The sequence below is a fragment of the Malus domestica genome, chromosome 09 (genome assembly GCF_042453785.1).
Source record: "Malus domestica chromosome 09, GDT2T_hap1".
NCBI classification, from domain to species: Eukaryota; Viridiplantae; Streptophyta; class Magnoliopsida; order Rosales; family Rosaceae; genus Malus; species Malus domestica.
Genome location: NC_091669.1, coordinates 10,980,221 through 10,991,337, shown reverse-complemented (window position 1 = coordinate 10,991,337; position 11,117 = coordinate 10,980,221). Strand labels below are relative to the sequence as shown.

Genomic DNA, 11,117 nt, shown 5'->3' with positions numbered 1-11,117 from the left:
TGTATTCGTCACTTTTCTTCACTACAAATGAATGTCTTAATTGCTTCGGATGTCTAATTTTTTTCAAGGATGATCCATGAATGATGTTCTAAAATATAAACGGTTCGGATCATTAAAATACATTACGAAGTGGATCCTACAAAATGTGTGTCAAATTTTGTGTAAAACAGTGCTGTAACAAATCTGCCTCCAATATAAAATTAGGAAAATATGTATAAGAAACCTCATTTATAAAATGGCTTCAAAATTTTCATTCTGATCAATCAAAGATTGTTCAATAGAAACAGATATAAAATAAGCAGGACAGCCACAGAAAAATAAACAAATACAGAAAAAATTAAAAACAGGTACAAAACATCATCTTTAGAGTTTAAACAAATACAGAAAAAAAATTAAAAGAATTTGCTTGATGAGAAAAATTGTGGGCATTCACAAGGAAACTGATTTTCATACAAGGAACTCACATATCCCTATTTATTTCTAGAGTAAATTGTAGCTATGGTCCCTTAACTTTAACTTAATTGGAGCAATGGTCTCTCAACGAAAAATCCATTATCATTGATCCCTCAATTTTAATTCAACTAGAGAAATTGTCTCTTAACTTTAACCTAATTGTAGCAATGGTCATTTTAACATAACTCGTTTTGACAAAAATTTTGATATAGTTGACAAAAAGGACCATAATTACACACCTTGATGAGTTGAGGGACCCTAATTATATAAATGGTTATTCCAACATAACTTATTTTGACAAAATTTTGACGAAATTGATGAAAATGACTATAGCTACACATTTTGATAAGTTGAAGGACCAATGGTAATGAATTTTTAGTTGAGAGACCATTGCTCTAATTTGATTAAAGTTGATGAAACATTGTTACAATTTACTCTTAATTCTGACCACCAAATTCACCAAGTCAAACAGAATTAACGTACAAATATAAGAAAGAGGCTAAAAAGGATTTGTGAAAGTCATCTCGCTTTCCACAAATGCTAAAAGCTAGGGTGGACCAGGTTTCTCAATCAAAACAGATTGGTGGTCCCTTAGCTTTAGGCCAAAGTAGGTTCTGGACTTTTAGCAAGCACTTCTGAACGACAGACACTTTGGACGTAATTCAAAAGCTGCCCATGTTCATCGTTATTCGACGATAATAGTGGAAGCACATCAGTTGATGAAGCAGCACTATATATTGTCGACAGCTGATCCTGTTGATGCAGAAACATCATCCCAAGGACCAGTCACTTCCTTTCCAACATATTCAACCTCTTCATAATTTTGCTGCACACTAGAACGATCAACTGGATTTTGAATCTCCTCCAGCTCCATTGCAACTTCATTCATCGTGGGGCGTCTCTTTCCATTCAAGTCTAAGCATCTTCTTGCAAGGCAAGCAATTGCCTCAACCTGTCCTTTATTTCCCTCCTTCGTAACTTGAACATCAACTCAAACAGACGGTTTTCTTCAATTTTAAGAATGGAGTATGTGGCCAGACTTCTCCCTTCTTCCGATCTTGTATGAAATCGGCTTTTTACTAGTCAGGAGCTCAACTAGGACAACTCCGAAGCTATAAACATCGGACTTTTCTGTGAACTGGCTTGATTGGAAGTACTCTGGATCCAAGTATCCGAAAGTGCCTTGTACTTGTGTGGTCACATGAGTTTGATCAATGGAAAAATCTCGAAGTTCCAAAATCAGCTACTTTTACTCTATACTTGTCGTCTCAAAGTATGTTTGTGGACTTAGTATAGCGATGATAAATGGGAATGGAAGCTGATGAATGCAGGTAGAAAATATCCCACGTAAGCGGAAACTCTTCATTATCTTTGTGGATATACTCGAAAAGGGTACAGATTGGAACAAATTCATACACCAGTAGAGGAACCTTTGTCCTCAAACAACACCCGAATAACTTAACCACATTCCTGTGGTTAAGCTGTGAAAGAATGACAATCTCGTTAATGAAAGGCCTAAGTTTCCCTTCATCAACCACCTGACAATCTCGTTAATGAAAGGCCTAAGTTTCCCTTCATCAACCACCTTGGACTTTTCTACTGCAACAATTTTTTCATCTGTCAACACCTTTGTAAACGGTACCTTGGCCTCCCTGGCCAAGAATTCTGTTCACATTAAAATGATCTGTGGCCTTCTCTAAATAATTTTATTTTTTCAACATTGACTTCACCGGAACTCAATTGTTCTTCGAGCAATAAGCCACCGTTTTGTTTGAAGAACTTCTCTCGGCAATTAATGTTATTTATTTTCTTCACTACCTTGTATAACCACCATAGAGCAGCAAGAAGAAGTAATACCCCCAAGCTTCCACCAATATCTACATAAATCAATACATGTTACAAAAAAAGTACCCAATTCTTTAGCTAACCTGATAGCGATTTTACCACTTGTAAAACAAAGGGTTAAACCATAGAAAATTCTTGCAAGAGAACAAGTGTTTGTAGTATAGAATGGCTCAAGCAAGGTCGATCTCCTCAGGGACTGATATAAACAATTTACGAGTTTTTGTGTATTTAACTTATTTAACTCTAAGAATTACACTAATTTGACGAAACTAAATATTACTGGGTGTGACTTAACAAATATCTAAAATGGAAATTGGTTTATAGGAATAATGATTCAACTTAAACAAAACAAGTAAATAAGGAAATTCAAGATAAAATAAATGATTGAAGAAAAATAAATTGACAATATGCTAGAGTTCAACCTTTACCAACAACACTTTTACGTAGCTATTCCAATTGCTTAAATAATTGAAAGCACACATGCTTTGAAGGTTGGATTTTCCTTGTGTATATTTTACTTGTGACATTCAAGCTAAAACGCATACCACTACATGCAACTTATCCATGACATTTGGATTAAATATAAACATGAGTGATTCATTAATCTTGGTGAAAATCCTTTTGTTAAACCATATAATCCCTAAGAGCATGATATTTACCTTAGGAGAGTATAATTCTCAATCATAAGAAGCACAACCAATTTTAACGTGACATTCGTTCAAAATTGCATCCGATAACTTTTCTAAGCATCCTAATGGTGTTCAAGCATCAAGATACATAGATAGTTTAATTTAGTGATTGAAAATATCAAAGCAAGCATATAACAACACTTAAGCAATTGAAAATTAAAACTACGTATTCATGTTTTCTCCTCTCTTTTCCCTGCCAGTCACGTTTTCTCCTGGTCTGCCCTGCTCTCTGTTTGCGCACTCCACTTATTCCCCTCTGCCCGTGTCTCTCCTCTCTCCACGCTTGCTCTTTCTTCTTTTATTCCTTCCGCACTGCCTCAGTGCTCTCTCCCTTCTGCCTATTTTATTTTTGTTTGTCAGTGTGCACTCCACTCTCTTTCCACTCTTCTCTGTTTTTTATTTGTTTATTTTTTTCTTTTCTTTCCACACCTCTTTGTCTGCCAGTCTGTCTTTTTTATTTGTTTCTTTTTCTTTTCGTCACTCTCTTAATGCTCTCTCCACTCTGTCAGAATTCTTCCATGCTGTTTTTCCACTTTGTTTCCTGCCATCCTCTCTGCTTCTTTGTCCGTGTCTTCACTTTTCTTCCTTTTAATTGAAATTGATCATAAAACACATTTAACTGCACAATAACATAAGGTAAGGTAAAATGCCACAATTTTAACATAAAAACATCACAAAGACTTTAGAAATTGATTGTATAAATGCATGAAATATATGAGTGATCATAACCTCTTGAGAATTTTAGTGAACTGTTCAAATTTTTCTCATTTTGAATCCACTGAAAGTTGTTCCAGGCCAACTGAGGGGACAGAGGTGTACCTATAACCACTGGTTTCAATGCAGATTTCTTCTTTTTAGGAGGGCCGTAAAATTATTATTACGGATAAAAGTATTTTCAAGATTTTCTTATTTTATTGTCTAATTCATGTTGTTTCTGCATCATCTGGTATAGTAGTCATACTTGATAGTGAAAGGCTGAAGTATCCTAACGAATAAATTAAAATTCAAATTAAAATTCAAATTAAAATATTGGCCAAAATAAAAAAGAAAGAAATTTCATCAGAGTTGTTCAAGATAGAATGGAGGAATCATCAGTCAATCCCATAACTTTTGGAAATAACATGAACAGACTATAACATCTAGATCATAAGAGTTCGACGTGAAAAATGAGTTATGGCTGTTGACTACCTGATACAGTCCACATCCTTCTTTATCTGGACTTGGGGCCGGTAATATAAGATAAACTTTCATAGGTATGGGACCGAATACAACATCTAGATGATCCCAAAAGCTCTCTACTTGTCACGTCCCGATCCCGACATACATCCTGGATTGACACGTTACATTACCAAATACCCATATATCTAACATACCATGCCTCCGGGATATGTACAAAGCATAACTCAAGATTCGAATTGTGTAGTAATTTTCGTATACTTTATGGCTGCATCTAAACTCCTCGTTAGACTGCCACGTACCCTAAACAGGGATCAAGCCATTTGTGGTTTGTCCTTCACTACACTCGAACAATCATCACATAAATCACTATGTCTCAACATAATACCACACAACATGCATGCAACATCACGAGGAACATTCGATGAAGCGTAACATAAATCTCTAGCCATATTGGTAGGGGTGGAAAAAATTCCTGAAAATCCCGAACCGAACCGAAAAAATCCCGATCCCAAACCAAAAATTTCCCAAATCGAAATTCCCAAAATTTTCGAGTTGCTATCCCGAACCGATCCCGAAATTTCGGTACGGGATTCGAGATTGGCTTCTTGATATTTCGGGAATCCCATACTAAACCGAAAATATATAATATTAATTATATATATATATATTTATATATTATTCTTTTATAATTGATGCTAGTAGTTTCTAATTCATGCTCCACAACCTGGAATGCCCTACATCTTGCATATTTTTCATGTTTTGTTTGATATTGATTTGGATTTTATTATTGCTGCTACCATGACTGATGATTTCAGAAGGCTTGCAAAAATGGTTTAATTAATTTTAATTTTGACTCTGATAAAAACAGTCAGACATGCCAGTTTTAGATTAAATGGTAGTGTGAATGAAATGACATTCCTAATTCATGAATGTGTTCTTGAATTATATATTTGAACAACAATTCATAATTTCATATTTCAATTTGGGATTCCCAATTTGTCCAGAAATCCCAAAAATATTTCGAGATTCCCAAAATTTGGGATTCCCGAAAATTTGGTTTGGGATTCGGGATACTAGTTTCGGTATGGTATCCTATACCGAACCACCCCTACATATTGGTCAATGAGTCTAATCATAATGACAACAATCACAACCAACATCATTCCACAATCACATTAATCAATAACACATACCATACACCAAAATGCAGGGCTAGAGCGACACATTTCGGCCGAAACCTACATATCTGAAACTGATCAAATTCAAGAAACTAACAAGTCAAATGATGTGATTTCGGACCATTCAACGAAATCTATCAACATCCGGACCACTCAATGGAATTGCGAAGTAGAAGAGATTCCAGACCTCTCAACAGAATCCGCGTGGATACGATTCCAGACCACTCAACCGAATCGCGGAGTATAAATGCATATTGAACCACTCAATGAAATTCAAGCTGGATACGATTCCGGACCACTCAACGGAATCGCGGATCACGAGAGATTCCAGACCACTCAATGGAATCCAAATGGAGTAGGGAACCAGACCACTCAACGGAACCCTAGTGGAAACCCAATTCCGGATCACTCAACGGAACCGAGAGGAAGTCCAAGGAATATAGCGACGCTTGAAGAACAAGACATGAATCAAGTACTCAAAATACAAAAGCTCAACGAAATAAGAAATGGAACAAAGCACAAGGTACATAATTAGAATGGCTCAATGAAACGAGAAATAATGATACGATATGTGAAACAAGTCTTGAAGCAACAAACCCCATGACAATGGGTTCTCGAATCAACCACACTCCACAACAAGTTCAATACATATGTCAAATCACATAAAATAAACAAGCATAACACAATGTGATGCCATCAGTACATAAATCGAGGTGCACATCAATCGAGGAAGACACGTCACCATGCTGAGCCCAATAAGCTCTATGGAATCTCAACAACACTCTAAGATCAGCAACACGCTAGAAAAACTCGGGCTAGTTGACTAAAAAACCAACCGTCGATCAAGGTCGAGAGTAGGGTCCATAACCCTAGAAATCTAAACGGAACATCTGCCTATCAAATTTTTGATTTGTAACTTCCCAAGAGTCTCACTACTCTTCTAGAACAACTTACTAAAATTTCATTACGATTCATCGGTTGGATCTCCGCCAATTGCTAAGATTAAGTGGCCATCAACGTTTGATTTTACAAACTTAGAAATCCAATTCGGGAAGATCCGTATGTCAGATTCCCAATACGTTAGTTTGTAATGTCCTCAAATATTATGTACTATAACATATTAAAGTTGGGTGACGATCCAACGGTCAAATCGTCAAATCATAAAATGATCAAGTGACGTAATATTCAACAATAGGTTCAAACTATTGAGCCACATCAAATGGACATCAAATCTGAAATAAAGACATCAAATTGAACTTAAAAAGGCAGCATCAACCCACTAACCACGCGCCACCTTACGCGCCGTCGCGGGTGGCGGTTTTCGGTGAACGGAAACCACAAATTCCGACCGACTCCAAAATTTACCAAATTTTGCAGAAATGTACAACTCAATGAGGGAAACATTTTTCATACCTGGGACAAAGTCCAGTTTGGCCGGGAAGTAGCCAGAAAATCCCTCGAACCGTCGGAAACCTCGAAAATGGGTGAACCTCGATTCGCCGAATTCAAAGCTCTGCCACCCCCAAACTTGTTTAGGGTTTGTTTTTGGGCTCAAGAGACACCTGAGGGTGGTGGTGGTTGACGGAGATCATTTCAGAAACGGTGGATCACCGGCGAAGGGTTTTGTGCACCATCAAATGTGTCAAAATCTCGTTGGGTTTGGGGTGGAATTGGTAGAGGGAGGGTCATGGAGTAGAGTGCAGGTGGTGGCGATAATCAATTTGCCAGGAAAATACCAGAATCAGAGTCGAAAATTACACAGGGTGTCCAGGTTGGGCATCGGGTCGTGCTGGTCGAAAACGAGTTAAGGATTCGGTGTTCCTCCATGTTCTCCTTTCTTTCATTTCTCTACTTCTTGATTGGGCAGTTCCATACATAATTTCTCTTCTCTTATTTCCATCACAGCCACACATGTGGCTCTATCGCATTGCTCCAACAAAATCTGGAGCCTTCTAGATTTATGGTCAAATGACCATTTTGCCCTTAACTTCATTCATTAATAACTCTTTCGTTATAACTCCAAATTACAATATGCTTGCGCTCACGCGTTCATATCGACACGTACTATCCAAATATGTAAATAAATCTAGAAAATCTTGAAAGATTCAAATACGTTCGTAAAAATTCCGTTTAGTTCATTGAATGTGTTTTCATCATTTTACTTATTGAAAAATTTGTATGCCACAAATAAAAACGCGTCGAAACTATGAATAAGAGTACAAAATATGAAATAAGTAATTTAAAACAGTGAAATCCGAGGATGGGATTTCACACTACTCACATGCTCTTTGAATCTCTCAGAGCATTGTTCTAAAAACTCCCGCTTTGCGCCGCCTATGCCCCGTTTAGGTGTTAGGCGGCTAGCCACCGTCCCGAATAATTCATAGGCATTTGAAAATTAAGAAATGGCGTCTAGACCTCCTTAGGCATTCCCCTGGCCTGTCTAGGCACCCCCAAGTCATGACTCTTATTTAGACAGAAAATCGATGACTTTAACTTTTGGATTTTATGTTTGTTTATTAAATTATAAGAGACTTGTTAATACTTGGATGAACACTCATTATATGCTTGTTCTCTATATCTTCAATATGTTATAATATTTTAATTTATATGTCATTTTGTTTTGCAATTTATTTATCTCAATGCAATTAAGTAGGACTCTAGGCCCCAACCCATCGCCTAACTAGCACCTAGCATCTTTTATAACCTTACCCCAAAATCATTAAATAACCTATATATTCCATATCAAACACTCAAGGCTCTAAATTATCAAACATGTTAGGTTACCATCTCATCGGAGTGTACGTGGACCATGGTTGAGTTTCATGTAGTGATAACAAAAAAATTTCATATATCGGGATTGTTGTAGTCATATTTAGAATAGGAATGTGATTGTGTAAATCCTAGGGAATCTGGGAATGTATCTTATATTCCTTTTAGGATTAGATTACCTATTAAATGTTGTAATCCTAAAGAGAAATGTTTTACCCTTCCTACTACTATAAATAAAGGCACAATGGGGTGAATCAAACACACATCACAATTAAATCAATATCTCTTCTCCCTAAAGCTTGCCGCACTCCTCTTTTTCTCTAATCCTAGATCGTTCAATTAAATAGGCCCACAACACGTTATCAGCACGCTCTTGCCAGAAGCAAAGGAATTGACGCATCGTTGGAGGAGGCTATCATCCACCAAATTCAAAAGCTTATTCGTTTTCTGCTAATCAGGTACGTTTAAAATAAAAGAAGATATTTGAAACGTCCACGAAGCATGAAAACATTCCTTATGATGCATGAACCCCTCTATGTTTATATTTTCCTTTCGATATAGATATTGTATATGTTCATATATTTGTTTCATGCACCACACCATCATTGTGCAAATAACCATCAGGCTTAGGCCTGGATTTTACCTCGATAGGGCTTGTAGCCCTGAACCTCTGCACACTGACTTTGGCCTGCAACCATCCAACCTGGCCAATTGTCTGGGCTATCCTCCCATACGCACGCTGCAACCTTTTTTTCTTTGGTTGCTGGGCTTTGTTGCCCTGGCCCGCATCAACTGCATGACTCCAGCCTTGCGGCTGGGCTTCCCCACGCAACAACCAACATGTCAGCCTTGCTGGACCTGTACCATGCCCCCCTTTGGCCGATATATGAAACCTAGCTTCGGCTAGGGGTTTCTCACCCACCCTCATGGCCTGTAGCCCACACCCAAGGTTTTTGGGCCATGCCTTTTTACTCTAGGCACACAACCCGAGCCCAATTGTATTTTTGGGGCAATTTTTTCGACCCAATACTTTTATTTTAGCATTCTACAATAATTTCACCCATATGTTAATATTATTTTGCTTCTACAATCGACCCGTATGGCCCGATTTATTGAATTAATTAAAAGTGACATGCAGTACATTAATCTGATAATGAATCCAAAATTATTGACCTGAAAATCACTTTTGGACATTAACAATTCAATAATGTATTTTTATACTTTGAACCGTCACATACTTTCGTAGTAACGAAGCTCTCACACTTTAGTTCCCGAAGACAACTCAAATCCACTACACTTGGTTAATATATTACATTTTGTGTTTCTTGCATGAACCTCTCATTATGAACCAATTGTTCATAAAACTAAATTGAACCTGTAGTTTCAAATTTAGTGCCTTTGAAACTCGAAGTTTTCATTCAAAACATACCATATGAAACCCGTAGCTTTCATGCATAAATTAAACCAATACATGTCTAAAGAACCTGATATATGTCCATGACTTACCATATGACTCATCACGTTTTCTCCCTCCGTGTTAGGGATATGTCCAACTTGAATAATTTTGATTTCTCCGCTCTAGAAGTCTGTGGAAGAAACTATCTGAAGTGGGTTTCAGACGTGAAGCTCCATCTCACTGCAAAGGGTATTAGAGCCACCATCGAGACACTTATCGCCGACAAACCTATTGACGAAGCTCAAAAGGCTACTGCAATGATCTTCATCCGAAGACACATTCATGATGCATTGCAAACTAAGTATCTCACTGAGGAGGACCCACGCACCCTTTAGCTTACTCTAGCTGACCATTTCGATCACCAGAAACACATATACTTGCCTGAAGCAAGACACGACTGACAACATCTTCGCTTCCAGGACTTTAAGTCTGTGAATGAATACAACTCTGAAGTTTGTAGAATCCATTCTCTGTTGATATTCTGCAAAGTGGAACTAATTGAATCAGATCTCTTAGAGAAGACCTATTCAACCTTCCATGCCACCAATATTATCCTGCAGCAATAATATAGGGCACATAAATTCACCAAGTTTTCGGATTTGATCTCTATTTTACTTATCGCTGAAAAGCAGAACCAGGTTTTGATGAAGAATCATCAAGCTCGACCCACTGGCTCGAACGCTGCGCCTGAAATGCATACGACCTATTCTAGCAGCCATAAATGACAAAAGAATCGTCGTGGCCGTGGTAATGGGCAGCAAGCCCAAGGTCAATAGAGTGCCCCACCTAAGGGAAGAATTGCGACCCAGCAGCGTCCACAATCGCCTATAAGGTCCCAAACTTCAAGAACAAGGGCAAAGCTCCAGTTCAGGCTGCTTCTAATGAACTGGACATATGCTATCACTGTGGATCAAAGGATCATTGGTCACGTATATGCTGAGCTTCCTCTGAGGCTATTGCCAAGTATCATTCCCGTCGTGAGTCTAACTTTGCACATGTGGATCATCCAGAAGATGCAACTACATCAATGGAGATATCGGATTTCCAGGAGGCGTCATCACCTATGGATGAATAAATTAGACATGTATTTAGGGTGTTTACCCCTAGTGGCCGAACCCACTAGGAGTGGCCGGCCCTAGCCCCCTATTTTGCTAGGTTTATGGTTTAATTTTGAATACTTTTTCTAAGTATTTGGAATAATTTGTTTGGTTTTGGTTTGTTTTGAATTATGGATTGTTATTTGAATGAATATTATTTTCTCGAATTGCTTAATTGAATGAATGGACTTATATCTATACATGTGACCAATTCAATTAATTTATTTCTAGGTATGTCTAGTGGGGAAGTTAGTTGTCTGATAGATAGTGCAACCACGCACACCATCTTGCGTGAACACCACTATTTTACTAACTTCATACCTAAGAAAGCTCCTTTAACAACTCTCTCAGGCTTATCCAACCTGATTGAAGGACACGGAAATAAACGTATTATGTTGTCTAATGGTACAATTCTGACCATTAAGGAGGCACTCTATTCTCCACGTTC

The 11,117-nt window shown here is 37.7% G+C and overlaps 1 pseudogene; it reads right to left on the bottom strand.

The window, feature by feature from the left end:
- Window positions 1-1,183: 1,183 nt before the first annotated feature.
- LOC114819236 (wall-associated receptor kinase-like 9) lies at window positions 1,184-9,044 on the bottom strand (annotated as a pseudogene).
- Between the last annotated feature and the right edge of the window lie 2,073 nt (window positions 9,045-11,117).